This window comes from Acomys minous (genome assembly GCF_964271855.1).
Source record: "Acomys minous genome assembly, chromosome: 8".
In the NCBI taxonomy this organism is placed as follows: domain Eukaryota; kingdom Metazoa; phylum Chordata; class Mammalia; order Rodentia; family Muridae; genus Acomys; species Acomys minous.
In genome coordinates this window covers 50,684,512-50,699,593 of record NC_140489.1, presented here as the reverse complement: position 1 = coordinate 50,699,593, position 15,082 = coordinate 50,684,512, and the positions used below count along the sequence as shown (strand labels likewise).

General features: G+C 37.6%; 1 pseudogene across 1 annotated transcript in view; it reads left to right on the top strand.

Moving 5' to 3' along the window:
* The window catches only part of LOC311604104 (high mobility group protein B1-like), a 33,276-nt pseudogene extending 21,058 nt beyond the window's left edge, over window positions 1–12,218 (top strand). Inside the window, exon 2 of the transcript in view lies at window positions 11,629–12,218. The product of the transcript in view is annotated as a high mobility group protein B1-like (transcript). The remainder of the gene's footprint in view (window positions 1–11,628) is intronic.
* Window positions 12,219–15,082: the final 2,864 nt, after the last annotated feature.

Sequence of the window (15,082 nt, the reverse complement as noted above, 5' to 3'; positions counted from 1 at the left end):
ACTTCTACGAAGTTTATGAAAGTCACTATTTTCCAAGTCATAAAAAGAAGCTCAAAAATACTATTGAAAAGCCAATATTTAAATAGTAGTAAATTAGGTTCACAACTCAGTAGAAATCTTACTTCTCTTTAGTGGAAAGGATGTTTGCAATGATGTTTTCACAGAGATGAAAATTTTAGAAAGTCAATTTAAAAACCCCAGACATGTAAATAAGATAGTGTACACAATACATCCAAACATTCAACAACTATTTGTCTCATTGACCATTATTAATTGTGAGACTCAAAGTTGAAATTCTCATGCTTTGCTTAAATTAAATTATACTTAAAATCTTTTCCCTCTTTGTATAATTCCATGTTTTCCAGGGGAAATTAATCCAAGTATTTACGGTAAAGAAATATTTATAGCATTAATAAAATAATTTATCACAACAGTAATCCATGTTTAACCTCAATATTGTTTATTCTAAAATAACTATATGCACAGAGAAAGAAGCAATAACTCTAAATATGGAAGCAACATGTTTAACAGTATGAATAGCATACTGTAATAATAATCTATTACTGAGTTATAGAAAATTATAGAAACAAAATGAATGCTAGAAGGAGAAAGAATTAAATATTGTAAATATCATCATCAATATATATATATATATATATATATATATATATATATATATATATATCAATCCAGTATCCCTGAAATCTTTTATTTTAAAGAGATATTTTCAAAAATATTTCATAGTTTGAGATTTTAGTAGATATGTCACATATTGCAACAATTTACATGTTAGTTTTTAAAAGCAAGACATTTCTTAAGTCCAACAAAATAAAACCATATTTAGTTCAAGATATAAATTTAGCTAAGACTTTATGGCGAGAGAGGTTATAGACATTAGAGGAGAACCTACTATGGTCAGTTTCCTAATTTTTAACTATATTCTAAATACTTCTCATTATCCCTATGGGTAAAAGTAGCTTTTGCCATCCATCAAAGTAGATTCTTTAAGCAACAGAATGGCTATTACAGAGATCCACAAGCCATCAAAATGTAGATCATGGCATGCCCAGACCCAATTGGAACATTCTACAATCCTTAATACCTAAGGGCCAGGAAATATCATGAAAGGGCACAGAAAGAGTGTAAGTGCCAGAGGAATAGGACATCGTCTTTGAAAGAATGTTTTCTAGACAGGACAGGAAAGCTGTATCCATGAACTCTCATGCACAAGACCAAATCAGCTGACTGGCCAACTTGGATAAGGGGAATTACATAATTTCATTTTCTATTGCTGTAGCCAGACACTATGGATGAGGTAAGTTATAGAAGAAACTAATTAAACACATGTTATCTGTAACAGCTGAGACCTCACTTTTGGACTCCAAGCAGGAAATAAAGGGTAAAACACTGGGAACGACAAGAAAGTTTTGAGACCTCAAATTTGGCCTCTAGTAGCAAACCTCCTCCACCAACAAGGCCAAACAAACATCCTAATTCTAGTTGTCAAATAGTTCCACCAACTGGGGACCAAGTATTCAAATGTGTGAGCCTGTGTGGGCCGTTCTCATTAAAACCACTACAGGAGAGAATTCACAAGGTGCCGCCCCTAGTTAAAGAGCTAGTGGTGGTTAATAGCTACTGAGGGAGAAAAAATAGTTTCCTTCAGGAATGATGATGATATTTTATCCATTTCCTGTAGTGTAGTCAGTCTTAAACACATATATATGCAGACCCAGCAGGTTGTATATGATGATATATGTGTATGTATGCATATATAGTATGTATGTATGTATGTATGTGTGTATGTATGAATGTATGCTTTCTCACTTGTAGTTTTGTCTTTGGACATATTTACCTCCTCAACAATGCATGTATGGCTTGTCTTCTGCTGGCATGTCTCTTTTAATTAAAGAGCAGAGAATCTTCAGAGAAAAGAGTCTCCAGATTTTAGAGAATTATAGTAATCCCTAGTTTCCCTTATCGTGTATGAATTCTGCAGAATATAGTAATAATCCAAATGTAGAGCACATCTATCACTTTCTGAGTAAATGTTTTAGAAAACAGCACTTACATAGGCTATTTAGGCATAATTCCAGTATCCCTAAAATGGAGCTAAATTCTATGATAGTTTTTTTAAAGTGAAATCCACAGACCAATGATAGAAGCATCACTTGAAGTTTGTCTAACATGAAAATCTCCAACATCCATTTCAGATACATAAAAAAAATAGCTCATGTTAGAATGGAGAAATTTATGTATTTACCTGCTCTCCATTTATTCTGATGCACTTTGAAAATAGCTGCTTTATTTTGTTCTATAAATCTTGCATATGAGAAGTCAATAGAGGGGAGAGAAAAGTAATGCATAATCCTCAAGGAAACACATGTTTAATAAAGTGCTGGTCTCCCACACTCTTCAGTGTAGGACAGAAACCTCTTAGGCCTATAAACTTTCTGAAAGAAGTAGAGGAGAGCAGAGAAAAAATACACATCTTTACAACCTTTAATTTGATACATTTAAGGAAACCAATCACTTAACTTAAAATAAATAAAATGTCTTATGCCTATTCTTTAAGTTGGAAAAGGCAAAATAGCTCAGATGTTATTAAAAAATAGTGAAAAACATGAGCTTGGATACATTTTCAAAGCCTTCTTTGGTATTTTATTTGATTTATTTTAGTTTCTTAGTGTAAAAACCAGGTCTGTTTATATCAAAGTTTCAAACAGACGTATGATTGAAGAGCCAAGAGCCATGCGGTTGTAAGATAGGAGTGATATGAAATTAGCATATTGCTCATTAGCAAGCCTTGCATGTTCAGCATTAATGTTAATTGACTGTGTCCACCACTGAGAAGAAAACTCCATTTCAGAGAACACTACACTTTTGAAATCTGGGTGAGGAAACCGGTCATAGACACACCAGTCACTACTGCTTTTTCTACGATGTCCTCCAATCAATCACATTGGGATGTTTGTTAAAGATTTATCTAAAGTGGGGGGTATTAAAATATGAATAATGGGACATGTTTGTAGAATCTGAAATTTTAAAATATGTATATTTTAGTTTTCCTAAAACTATAAATTCCACAAAAATACCGTTACTGTAATAAACTTAAATGGTGCTTATACATCTCAGTCTAAGTGTTTGTTTGTTTGTTTGAAACAGGATCTCTCTACATAGTCCTGGCTTTACTGAAACTCACTATGTAGACCTGGCTGGCCTCAAACAGAGATTTGCTTACTTTGCTTCTAGAATGCTGGGATTGTAAATATGCACCACCATGCCGTTAGGATAAGTTTTTAAGAAAAAGATTTTACCATGTAGCAGAGATGTACACTGTAGTAAATTGTGGATCACATTATTTCTAAACAGCGTAGTGTACATTTTCTTAAGTGGTAGTTATATATTGACTATTTACCAGTGTGATACTATGAAATGGTACCTTGAAATGTGATGCCATGAAAATGGCAAATACTATATACAGTGTAAATGTTGTTTTTATTTCCTCAGATGTAAGGTAGAGATGAGAATCATACCCAAGCTTTATATGGGCTAAGCCCTTGCATTTCTATCTAACGATTGCTAGGCCTAGTTGTGGCAGCTTTGACTCTCTGTACAAGTTAATCTTCTGCAAGCCCTGATGGTGAAGGGTTCAGCTTCTAGCCTTTGTCTGCTTGCCTAGGCCTAGAGTGTTTTCAGCCTCTGAGACTTACTGCTAAAGAAGCTCACCCTTTCTGTTTTGTTTTGTTTTGTTTTTTTTTTCTGAACTCTTGCTGATTCAACTCAGCTGTTCAGGCTCAAAACTTAAACTGATTGATTCAAACTTGCCTCTCTATGCTTCTCTCTGCAACCAACTGTACTGTAGTGCCTGCATGAACTGAGCTGTGTTCCTGTATTGTCCTCACTTCCTTTCTACTCTCTCTTCTCACTGCTCTTGTCACTTCTCTTTCCTGTCTGTTCTCAGGAGAGTTGGGCCTATCCTATCTCAGACTCATTCTGTCAAATCTTTCTCTGATTGGTCACTTTGTCATTCAATTAGATATACTTTTGGGGGGGATTAAAGGTGTCTACTAATAACATGTCTGGATTCTGGCTGGATCACACAGACCTAGGACTTTGGATGTGATCCTTTCACAAAGGAGACAGATTGCTAGATTAAAATTTCTTTACATTACAGACAAATTCCTTTGGGTCAGTTGACAATGTCTGTGAATGTGTTATAGACTTCCCTCTACGTCCAGAGTAAAACAGGAGAAAGACAATGTTGCCAATGGTAAAGGGTTCTGACCGTGCTACTAGACTGGGGTAAGTTACTGTCTCTCTATGATCTGATGTCAACAATAAATTTGATGGTTACAGCATTGGCCTAGCAATAGTTAGAGAAATGCAAGGGCTTAGCCCATATAAAGCTTGGGTCATCTCATCTCAACCTTACATCTGAGGAAATAACTTGCATTATACTGCAGTGTCTTGGAGTTTCCAGTGCTGTAGTGACACACCATGACAAAAAGCAACCTGAGTAGAGAAAGTGTTCATTTCAGCATTCAATTCCATATTGCAATTCTTCATGGAAATAAACTCAATCAGGGAAAGAACCTGGAGACAGGAAATGAAGCAGAAGCTTTAGAGAAATGCTGCTTCATGACTTTATTCCATGAATTTCTCAGCATATTTTTTTATACAACCTAAGAACAACTGGCCAGGATTGGCATCACCTACAATGAACTGTGTCTTCACATATAAATAATCACTTATGAAAATGTATCACAGGCTTACCCATAGGCCAATCCAGTGGAACATTCTCAGTTGAGATTCTCTCTCCCCAGATAACTCTAGCCAGTATCCAGTTGACATAAAACTAGCCAGCACATGTAGAGTAATAGGAATAATAATCGGCATAAAATATTTATGTGATTCTAACTTTACACATGGTAAATCTTTTTAATAATAAATTTGATGTTATTCAGAGAAGCTTGGATCATATACCCATTAGGAATGTTTGCTCTGGTTGCTACTTTAGGTGTTTTAAATATTACTCTTAAACACATAAATATCTCTTTTCTACACCCTGTTTATCTTTTATAGGATAAGTTATACCATCTATAAAAGTGACTACAGTTTCCTAAAGCAAGTTATAAAAACTCCTGACAATATATAGTACAAACATTTAATATAATGGAAGATATTCTCTAGTATAAAGACTGCTGTCAGGTTTCAAATGGATAAAATAAAAAATATAACTAATTGATGCTAAGAGCCTTTATTCTACATATGGGGAGAAGGAGAGAGAGAGAGAGAGAGAGAGAGAGAGAGAGAGAGAGAGAGAGAGAGAGAGAGAGAGAGAATGAAAACCCATGTTAACCACCACATAGCAGTAGTATCGAAGCTCACCAGTACATGAAGCTTCCATCTAGCCAGTGACTGGGAAGGGCATTTGTTGTTGAAAGTACTTTACTTCAATGTGAAGGCATCACAATATGTAAGACAGTACTGAGTTCTTAGTTGCAAGGCTCTAATGGGGATATATACTTAGATTTCCACAGATCATTTGTTAGTGGGAGACAGTCATCTTAGGAGAAAGTGATATATGTGCCACTGAAATAATATATATCACACATAGCTTAAAGCAGAACACATTTATTAATCCATGCTTTCTGTAGGTCAGGAGCTTTGTAGAGCTTGGCAGAGTTTTCTGCTGTAGTTGGTTTCATAGACTGGTCTCAACAGGAGTAAGCTGAGCTCAGGGCAGCTCTAGGTAGGATGTTATGTTTCCAAATTCCTCAAATTGTTGGCAGAACCTAGCATCCTGTGCTTCCTGGCTCTGTATCTTAAAGTTTCTTCCCTGGGCTTTTCTCAAGCATTTTCAGATTTTGATCTTACATGGATGCTTTGGTCTACTCAAGCTCATGTTTGTACAGAATGGAATGAGGGGGAAATTTCAGCCTCCTGTGTGATATGTAGTTCTGCAGTGGCATTTTTAAAAGATTCATTCTTTTCCATAAGGTGTCTTTTCCATATCATTGTTTAAAATCAGATGGCTATAGAAAACATGTCTTGCTCTAAAGAGGACATGATATAATTTAATAGTACAAGATAGATCATTAATTAAAACCATATCAAATTTAAGACAGGGAAAAGAGATGAATAAAGTGGATTGTGAGTGAAATTCATAGACACAATTCATAACTTTAAATAAATTTCATGATACTTCCTGAAATTGGGTCAAAAATTTGATTCCAAATTTTTTAACATCAAAATATCCATTCAAGGACTGCCAGAAAGTTCTGTTGGTTAAGGAAAGATGAGTAGAGTCACCTAACAGTTCCTTTGTTGTAGCTCCTTAGTGCCCTTAAAGAAAGACAGTGATTAAATATAGGATAATCAGAATAAGAATAACTGAGTTTAAGATAGGCATGGTGGTACACACCCTAAATCCCAGCCTGATCTACAAAGAGAGTCAAAGCCGGCCAAGGAAACCCTGTCTTGAAAAAAAACTATATATATATATACGCTTTAAACCCTGTCAAATTTTCAAGCAAAAATGACTTTGACCTGTTTACTGGCATCTTGAATTTCTGTCTTTGAGCTTATGATTGTAAGCAATGTCTAGTGGGATAAGGATCCTCTGTGAACAGACAAAATATGTGCCATATAGTGCCTGTTGGGGTATGTTGTATTTATTATAATTTTGAAGAACTTGGTGTACATGGACTGAGAAATGCAGAAAGGATATTGTAAGCAAATGTAGGCAGCTTTTCTAACACTAATGTTGAAAGTAAATCTGAGCTATTCCCAGACAATTGAATGCAGAAAGATCATCGCCAAGAGAAAGTTCTAAGAACTTAGGAGAAGGCATTAAATAAGACTTTATGTAGGTCCTTAACTTTCCTATGCCAAAGGACTAACATAAGAAAAGACACTATATAGTATAGTCTTTGGGGCATTGTTTTTACATGTGACTAGGTCCTTAATGAATTTGTTGTATTTTCTCAAGCTATTCAAACATATGTGGAAAAACATCATATCAGTCATTATTTATGTTTCTCTATAGCACTATATATTCTTTTCTTAAATAGTACTGGATTGAGCCACTGTCTAAAGTTTTAAAGAACCAGTTCTTAGATGTTCTTTGTGGTGCTAAACATTAGTTAGAGAAAAATGTTGAAATTGTATTTACTGAAATATCTCTGTGTTAGTTGTATGCTTATATATAAAGTTAATGAATAATTATAATCACACATTTCTCTGTAGCACATTAGTCCTGTTGATAATTGGGTATTTTCTCTAATTGCACATGATCAGAGAGAACTAGAGTGAGACATGTGTAGTCAGTCTAAGTTCTGTTGTGCAAATCGGATAATGTGTGAAGAAATAAAACATGCTGCATTTATATAGAATTGTGTACTAGAACTTACAAATTCAAAAGCTAATGGCTACAGGTCATCTTTATCTTTGTGAAACCTCAATCACATCGTCCTAAAATGATGTTTTTTTGAGAAACATGGAGAATTTTTCTTTTCATATTTTACCACTTTTTAATTACATAAAAGAAATGTTAGAGCCAAATATCCCCTCCATGGGCAAGAAACTCAAGTGGGATTATAAATCTTGTTTTCAGTGTTCCCTCTTTTGGAAGAAAGCACATTAAATGAATGTGCATATGTACTCCATAGCACATGCTACTCCCCTGACTTACTCCACATAGCACAGCTACTCCCCTGACTTACTCCACATAGCACATGCTACTCCCCTGACTTACTCCACATAGCACATGCTACTCCCCTGACTTACACCACATAGCACAGGTACTCATCTGACTTACTTCACATAGCACAGGTACTCACCTGACTTACTTCACATAGCACAGGTACTCACCTGACTTACACCACATAGCACAGGTACTCACCTGACTTACACCACATAGCACAGGTACTCACCTGACTTATACCACATAGCACAGGTACTCACCTGACTTACTTCACATAGCACAGCTACTCACCTGACTTACACCACATAGCACAGGTACTCACCTGACTTACTTCACATAGCACAGCTACTCACCTGACTTACACCACATAGCACAGGTACTCACCTGACTTACTCCACATAGCACAGGTACTCACCTGACTTACTCCACATGGCACATGTACTTATCTGACTTACTCCACATAGCACAGCTACTCCCCTGACTTACTCCACATAGCACAGGTACTCACCTGACTTACTCCACATAGCACAGCTACTCCCCTGACTTACTCCACATAGCACAGGTACTCATCTGACTTATTCCACATAGCACAGGTACTCACCTGACTTATACCACATAGCACAGGTACTCACCTGACTTATACCACATAACACAGGTACTCACCTGACTTACTCCACATAGCACAGCTACTCCCCTGACTTACTCCACATAGCACAGCTACTCCCCTGACTTACTCCACATAACACAGGTACTCATCTGACTTATTCCACATAGCACAGGTACTCACCTGACTTACTTCACATAGCACAGGTACTCACCTGACTTATACCACATAGCACAGGTACTCACCTGACTTATACCACATAACACAGGTACTCACCTGACTTACTTCACATAGCACAGGTACTCACCTGACTTACTCCACATAGCACAGCTACTCCCCTGACTTACTCCACATAGCACAGCTACTCCCCTGACTTACTCCACATAACACAGGTACTCATCTGACTTATTCCACATAGCACAGGTACTCACCTGACTTACTTCACATAGCACAGGTACTTACCTGACTTACTTCACATAGCACAGGTACTCACCTGACTTACTTCACATAGCACAGGTACTCACCTGACTTATACCACATAGCACAGGTACTCACCTGACTTATACCACATAACACAGGTACTCACCTGACTTACTTCACATAGCACAGGTACTCACCTGACTTACTTCACATAGCACAGGTACTCACCTGACTTACTTCACATAGCACAGCTACTCACCTGACTTACACCACATAGCACAGGTACTCACCTGACTTACTTCACATAGCACAGCTACTCACCTGACTTACTCCACATGGCACAGGTACTCACCTGACTTACTTCACATAGCACAGGTACTCACCTGACTTATACCACATAACACAGGTACTCACCTGACTTACTTCACATAGCACAGGTACTCACCTGACTTACTTCACATAGCACAGGTACTCACCTGACTTACTTCACATAGCACAGCTACTCACCTGACTTACACCACATAGCACAGGTACTCACCTGACTTACTTCACATAGCACAGGTACTCACCTGACTTACTTCACATAGCACAGGTACTCACCTGACTTACTTCACATAGCACAGCTACTCACCTGACTTACACCACATAGCACAGGTACTCACCTGACTTACTTCACATAGCACAGGTACTCACCTGACTTACTTCACATAGCACAGCTACTCACCTGACTTATACCACATAACACAGGTACTCACCTGACTTACTTCACATAGCACAGGTACTCACCTGACTTATACCACATAGCACAGGTACTCACCTGACTTATACCACATAGCACAGGTACTCACCTGACTTATACCACATAGCACAGGTACTCACCTGACTTATACCACATAGCACAGGTACTCACCTGACTTACTCCACATAGCACAGCTACTCCCCTGACTTACTCCACATAGCACAGGTACTCATCTGACTTATTCCACATAGCACAGGTACTCACCTGACTTATACCACATAGCACAGGTACTCACCTGACTTATACCACATAACACAGGTACTCACCTGACTTACTTCACATAGCACAGCTACTCACCTGACTTACTTCACATAGCACAGCTACTCACCTGACTTACTTCACATAGCACAGCTACTCACCTGACTTACACCACATAGCACAGGTACTCACCTGACTTACTCCACATAGCACAGGTACTCACCTGACTTACTCCACATAGCACAGGTACTCACCTGACTTACTCCACATAGCACAGGTACTCACCTGACTTACTCCACATGGCACATGTACTTATCTGACTTACTCCACATAGCACAGGTACTCATCTGACTTACTCCACATAGCACAGCTACTCCCCTGACTTACTCCACATAGCACAGGTACTCACCTGACTTACTTCACATAGCACAGGTACTCACCTGACTTACTTCACATAGCACAGGTACTCACCTGACTTACTGCACATAGCACAGGTACTCATCTGACTTACACCACATAGCACAGGTACTCACCTGACTTACTCCACATAGCACAGGTACTCACCTGACTTACTTCACATAGCACAAGTACTCACCTGACTTACTTCACATAGCACAGGTACTCACCTGACTTACTCCACATAGCACATGCTACTCACCTGACTTACACAACATAGCACAGGTACTCACCTGACTTACTCCACATAGCACAGGTACTCACCTGACTTACTTCACATAACACAGGTACCTGACTTACTCCACATAGCACAGGTACCTGACTTATTCCACATAGCACAGGTACTCACCTGACTTACTCCACATAGCACAGGTACCTGACTTACTCCACATAGCACAGGTACTCATCTGACTTACTCCACATAGCACAGGTACTCATTTGACTTACTCCACAAGCACAGGTACTCACCTGACTTACTCCAAAGAGCACAGACTACTCATCTAATGTCCTCCACATAGCACAGGCTACTCACCTGATGTCCTCCAGAAGTCTTTCTCATTCCCAATTGCTCGCCATTACACTAATCACATTCATGGAATTTCTTGTTTGACATTCTATCCCAAAAGAAAATTCTCTTGTAGGACAGTCAAGAGTGTCTGTATGCAGTTCAATGCCAAATGTTCTGTGATATTTTTCAATTTATGAGAATATATATTAAACAACAAATATTAAAATAAGTTTTACAAGCAATTCATATGATGAAATTAAAAGAGTTATGGCAAGAGCTATTCCTGAAATAGAGTAAGTAAAAGACATATAATTTTTAAGCTAAAATAGAAAATACAGTAATGGCAACATAAACCTTAAAAATGTAGTAGAAAAGCTTAAATAGTCAATTAAAAATGAAACTTTGGCTGCTGAATTAAACTTTGGTTTACTCAGACTTGAAAATGTTATAAGTACCCTAACTGCCAGGCATTTTTGACATGCTCATACCAGTGTGATGCAGAGAGGCAAAGATATGAAAACTATAACAGTACTATAGTTTGAGATTAGATATTGCTTGGAATTCCTTTGGCTACCTCAATGAAAGGGTTAATGTCTAGAATATATAAAAGATTCCTAAAAATCAAATGCCATTAAAATGCTACCAATCAAAAAGTAAAATAAAATATAGACTATGAAATAAAGTTAAGCATTAATTATTCGTAAAAAGAAGCAGTAAGGTTATAGCTTAAGACGTTTCGGTCAAGCCACTGAATACTGAGGATATGTAAGAACCTCACCAGGACAGAGCGGAGAGAGTAAGGAGGCTGTATCTGGCTCCAGCTCTTATTGAAGTACATTGAGCTCCATAGAGATAGTGCGGGATAAGCGTCAGCCAGCCAGCCACTGGGTGACTGTGCCTTGTAAATGAAAATCAACTAAACGTGGCAAAAGCAGATGCTAAGAAGCCGAGAGGCAAAATATCTTCATATGCATTGCTTGTGCAAACCTGTCGGGAGGAGCACAAGAAGTACCCAGATGCTTCGATCAACTTCCAAAGAGTTGCTCAGAGTTCCAAGAAGTGCTCAGAGACGTGGAAGATCGTGTCTGCTGAAGAAAAGGAGAAATTAGAAGGTACGCCAAAGCTGACAATGCTCGTTATGAAAGAAATGAAAATCTACTCACCCCTCAAAGGGGAAACCAAAAAGTAGTTCAAGGACCTCAGTGCACCCAAGAGGCCTCCTTCGGCCTTCTTTTTGTTCTGTTCTGAGTACCGCCCCCCAATCAAGGGAGAACATCCCGCCTTATCCATTGGTGATGTTGCAAAGAAACTAGGAGAGATGTGCAACAATACTGCTGTGGATGACAAGCAGCCTTGTGAGAAGGCGGCCAAGGTGAAAGGGAAGTAGTAAAAGGATACTGCTGCCTACAGAGCCAAAGGAAAGTCTGATGGAGTGAAAAGGGGGGGGTCAAGGCTGAAAAAGAGCAAGAAAAAGAAGGGCGAGGAAGAGGAGGAGGAGGAAGAGGAAGAAAATGATGACGAATAAATTGATTCTAGCGCAGTTTTTTTCCTTGTCTAAAAAGCATTTAACCCTCACCCACTGCACAACTCACTCCTTTTAAAGAAAAAAAAAATTGAAATATAAGGCAGTGTAAGGTTTGATTTTAAACTGTGCAGTGTTTTGTTGGTTTGTTGGCTTGTTTGTTTGTTTTTGTATAGTTAACACACCACACACCGCCGAATGTGTCTTTAGCTAGCCCTGTCCTGGTGGTATTTTCAATGGCACTGACCTTGCCTGGTACAGTCTGGGAGTTGAAAATTGGCATGGAAATTTAGAACAGGTTCTTGTCAGTGCACAGAACTCATTGGTGAGATAAGGGGACAGTAGTTTTTTGTTTGTTTTATTTTCATTTTTGGTTTTTATTTTTTTCTTTTCTTTTCTTTTTTCATCTTCAGTTCTCTGTGATGCAGCTTATACAGAGATGATTGTTGTTCTGTCAGCTGAACACCACTCTGTAATTGCTGTTTTGTTGACATTCAGAATGATTCTAAGTAAGTACATCTTTTTTATTAAAAAAAAAAATCTCACCAGTTGTAAGAGGAAAAGGTATCTACAAGAGCCTAAGTGTTAAACCAGGGGTTTAGGAGTCTGTGACAGCATGGTCTGATGCTTTGGGTTTGTTAATTATGTTGCTCCCTAAGGTCTGCTTGCTTTCTTTTATGAGCAGACACTCAAGTACCCCAGAGTAGTTGTGTAACCTTGCCTCCACATTTGACCAATAAAAAAAGGCCTACACCTAGACAGGGCAGAAGGAAGGGACAGAGCAAGGGTTCCTGGGTTTCGGGGGAGAGAAGCATCTTGAAAAGGAGAGAGAGGTTTCCAGAGGAGGGAGAGGAGCACAGTTGCCATGGGACAGAAAAGAGCCACATGGGCCAGGCAGAGAAACTCTAAGTTCCACATGGAAATAAGGGGCCCACGGAAAACAGAAGCAAGTATTTTGGGATTATGGATGGGAAATAGCCCAGGTATAAATTATTAGAAAAAGTGGCATAGGATGGCAACTCAAGAGATAAAGATAGCTCAGGAGGGAATATCTGCTATGCCCCAGGTGAAATAAGGCTATTCTAAAATCTATCAGGTGTCTGTGTCTTTTACTGACTATGATAGTGGGTTAGATAATACTGCCACAGTAAGTACAAGGCTAATAATAAACATTAATAGCCTTTCTATTAAATTAACAACAACAGAGTCCAAGGCCAACCTCAGCTACAGGAATGAGCTTGGGCCAAGCCTGACTACATTACACTATCTCTAAAAGAAAGTAGCTAATAACAATATTTTTTATAAAATCCTAAAATTAAATTTATCAACTTAAAAATTAAAATTAGTTAATGTTACTAAAAATCCAGTTTCATTACTGTTTTTTTGTGAATGGTGATTTTGTATACTGTCATTTAAATTTTCCTCTATCATAAAATACAAAATACATCAGGCCATGAAAGCTTTGTTACATTAAAATGTGCACATTAATTTAGATGTGTATGAATTATGTTAATGAAGTTTGAAGACATAAGAAACAGAGTGAGATAAACAATATCTAGATTGCCTTTAGTGGGAGTTGTAAATTGACTGAGGTTGATGGAAAGTCATAGTGGATACAATTCTATTCTTGTCTCCACATCTCTGAATGCTGTTTTACTCTTGAAAATTTATGTAAAGGAAAAATATGTCTTGAAAGAGGGTGCTAATGCTTGTCCATTCTGGAGTCTGACTCTCCTTGAGTTCTCAAAGTCATATTGATTCAGACCTTAGTGGTACATGAAGGATGTAACTTTATTTCTGTGAGTTTCAAATAGACAAAATAAGAAGGCTACATACACATTCCTTGCATCTGGAACAACATCTCTAGATGTTATCATTCAGGAGTTACTTTTTTCTTAATTAAAAACAAGAATAAAAATTTGGGGAAAAGCAAATTTAAAAACTCTGAATACAAAAAAAGGACAGAACATATAAAGTGCATGATTTTGATAAGGCAGATAAATTAGAACTGAATATTACAATGCCACTGTAAGTTTACTTTCATATATTAGAGGTCAAAACCAAACAACAGAAGAGTAAAAGAGAGTGACGTTTTAAAAAGTACTAAAGTTAGCTTTCAGTGTTCTCTATACGCCTGCTCTTTCTAGTTGGAATATAACAGAAATACGATTTTCTCTTCATTAAAAAAATCTTCTATTTCATTCTATTTCATAAATTTTATAACAGTACTAATTTCACTAAATAGGAAAATCACATTTAATCTTCTTTTTTTTTTAATTAAATGTAGCCATCTGTCTGCTAATAAGTCTGAAAAATGAAGTCTCAGGTCACTTTTGTGTTAAGATACCTCTGTTTATCTAATAATTATTGAAGTGCTTTTAAAAATGCCATATCTAACTTTAAATTGCTTGCACGAAAATAGTTAATAAGCAGTTTAAATATTCTTGAGAGTATTTGCCCTTGGTATTAGTGGACTTTAAAACCCTGGGGATGTGAAAATTAAAATATTCCATGAGCTAATAGTCTGTGTACGATTAGCACATGAGTTACCCTACTCTGAGTTATTCTGAATTACTGAAACTTTATTTTTTCATTAAAAAATTTAATTCCTTTATTTTACATTTTGGTGGTAGCTCCCTCCCTAGTCATCTCCTGATCCCACCCTCCTTTATATCCTCTCCCTCCCCTAATCTCAGAAAGAGGAGCCCTCCTCTCCTAACATCTGACCTCATCATATTAAGTCTCAGCTGAACTGCCTGTGTCCTCTTCCTCTGTGGCTTGACGAGGCTGTCCCACCAGGTGAAAACAATCAACATGTAGGGGCCAGAGCACAGGACCAAAGTAGTCCCTACTCCACATATTATGGG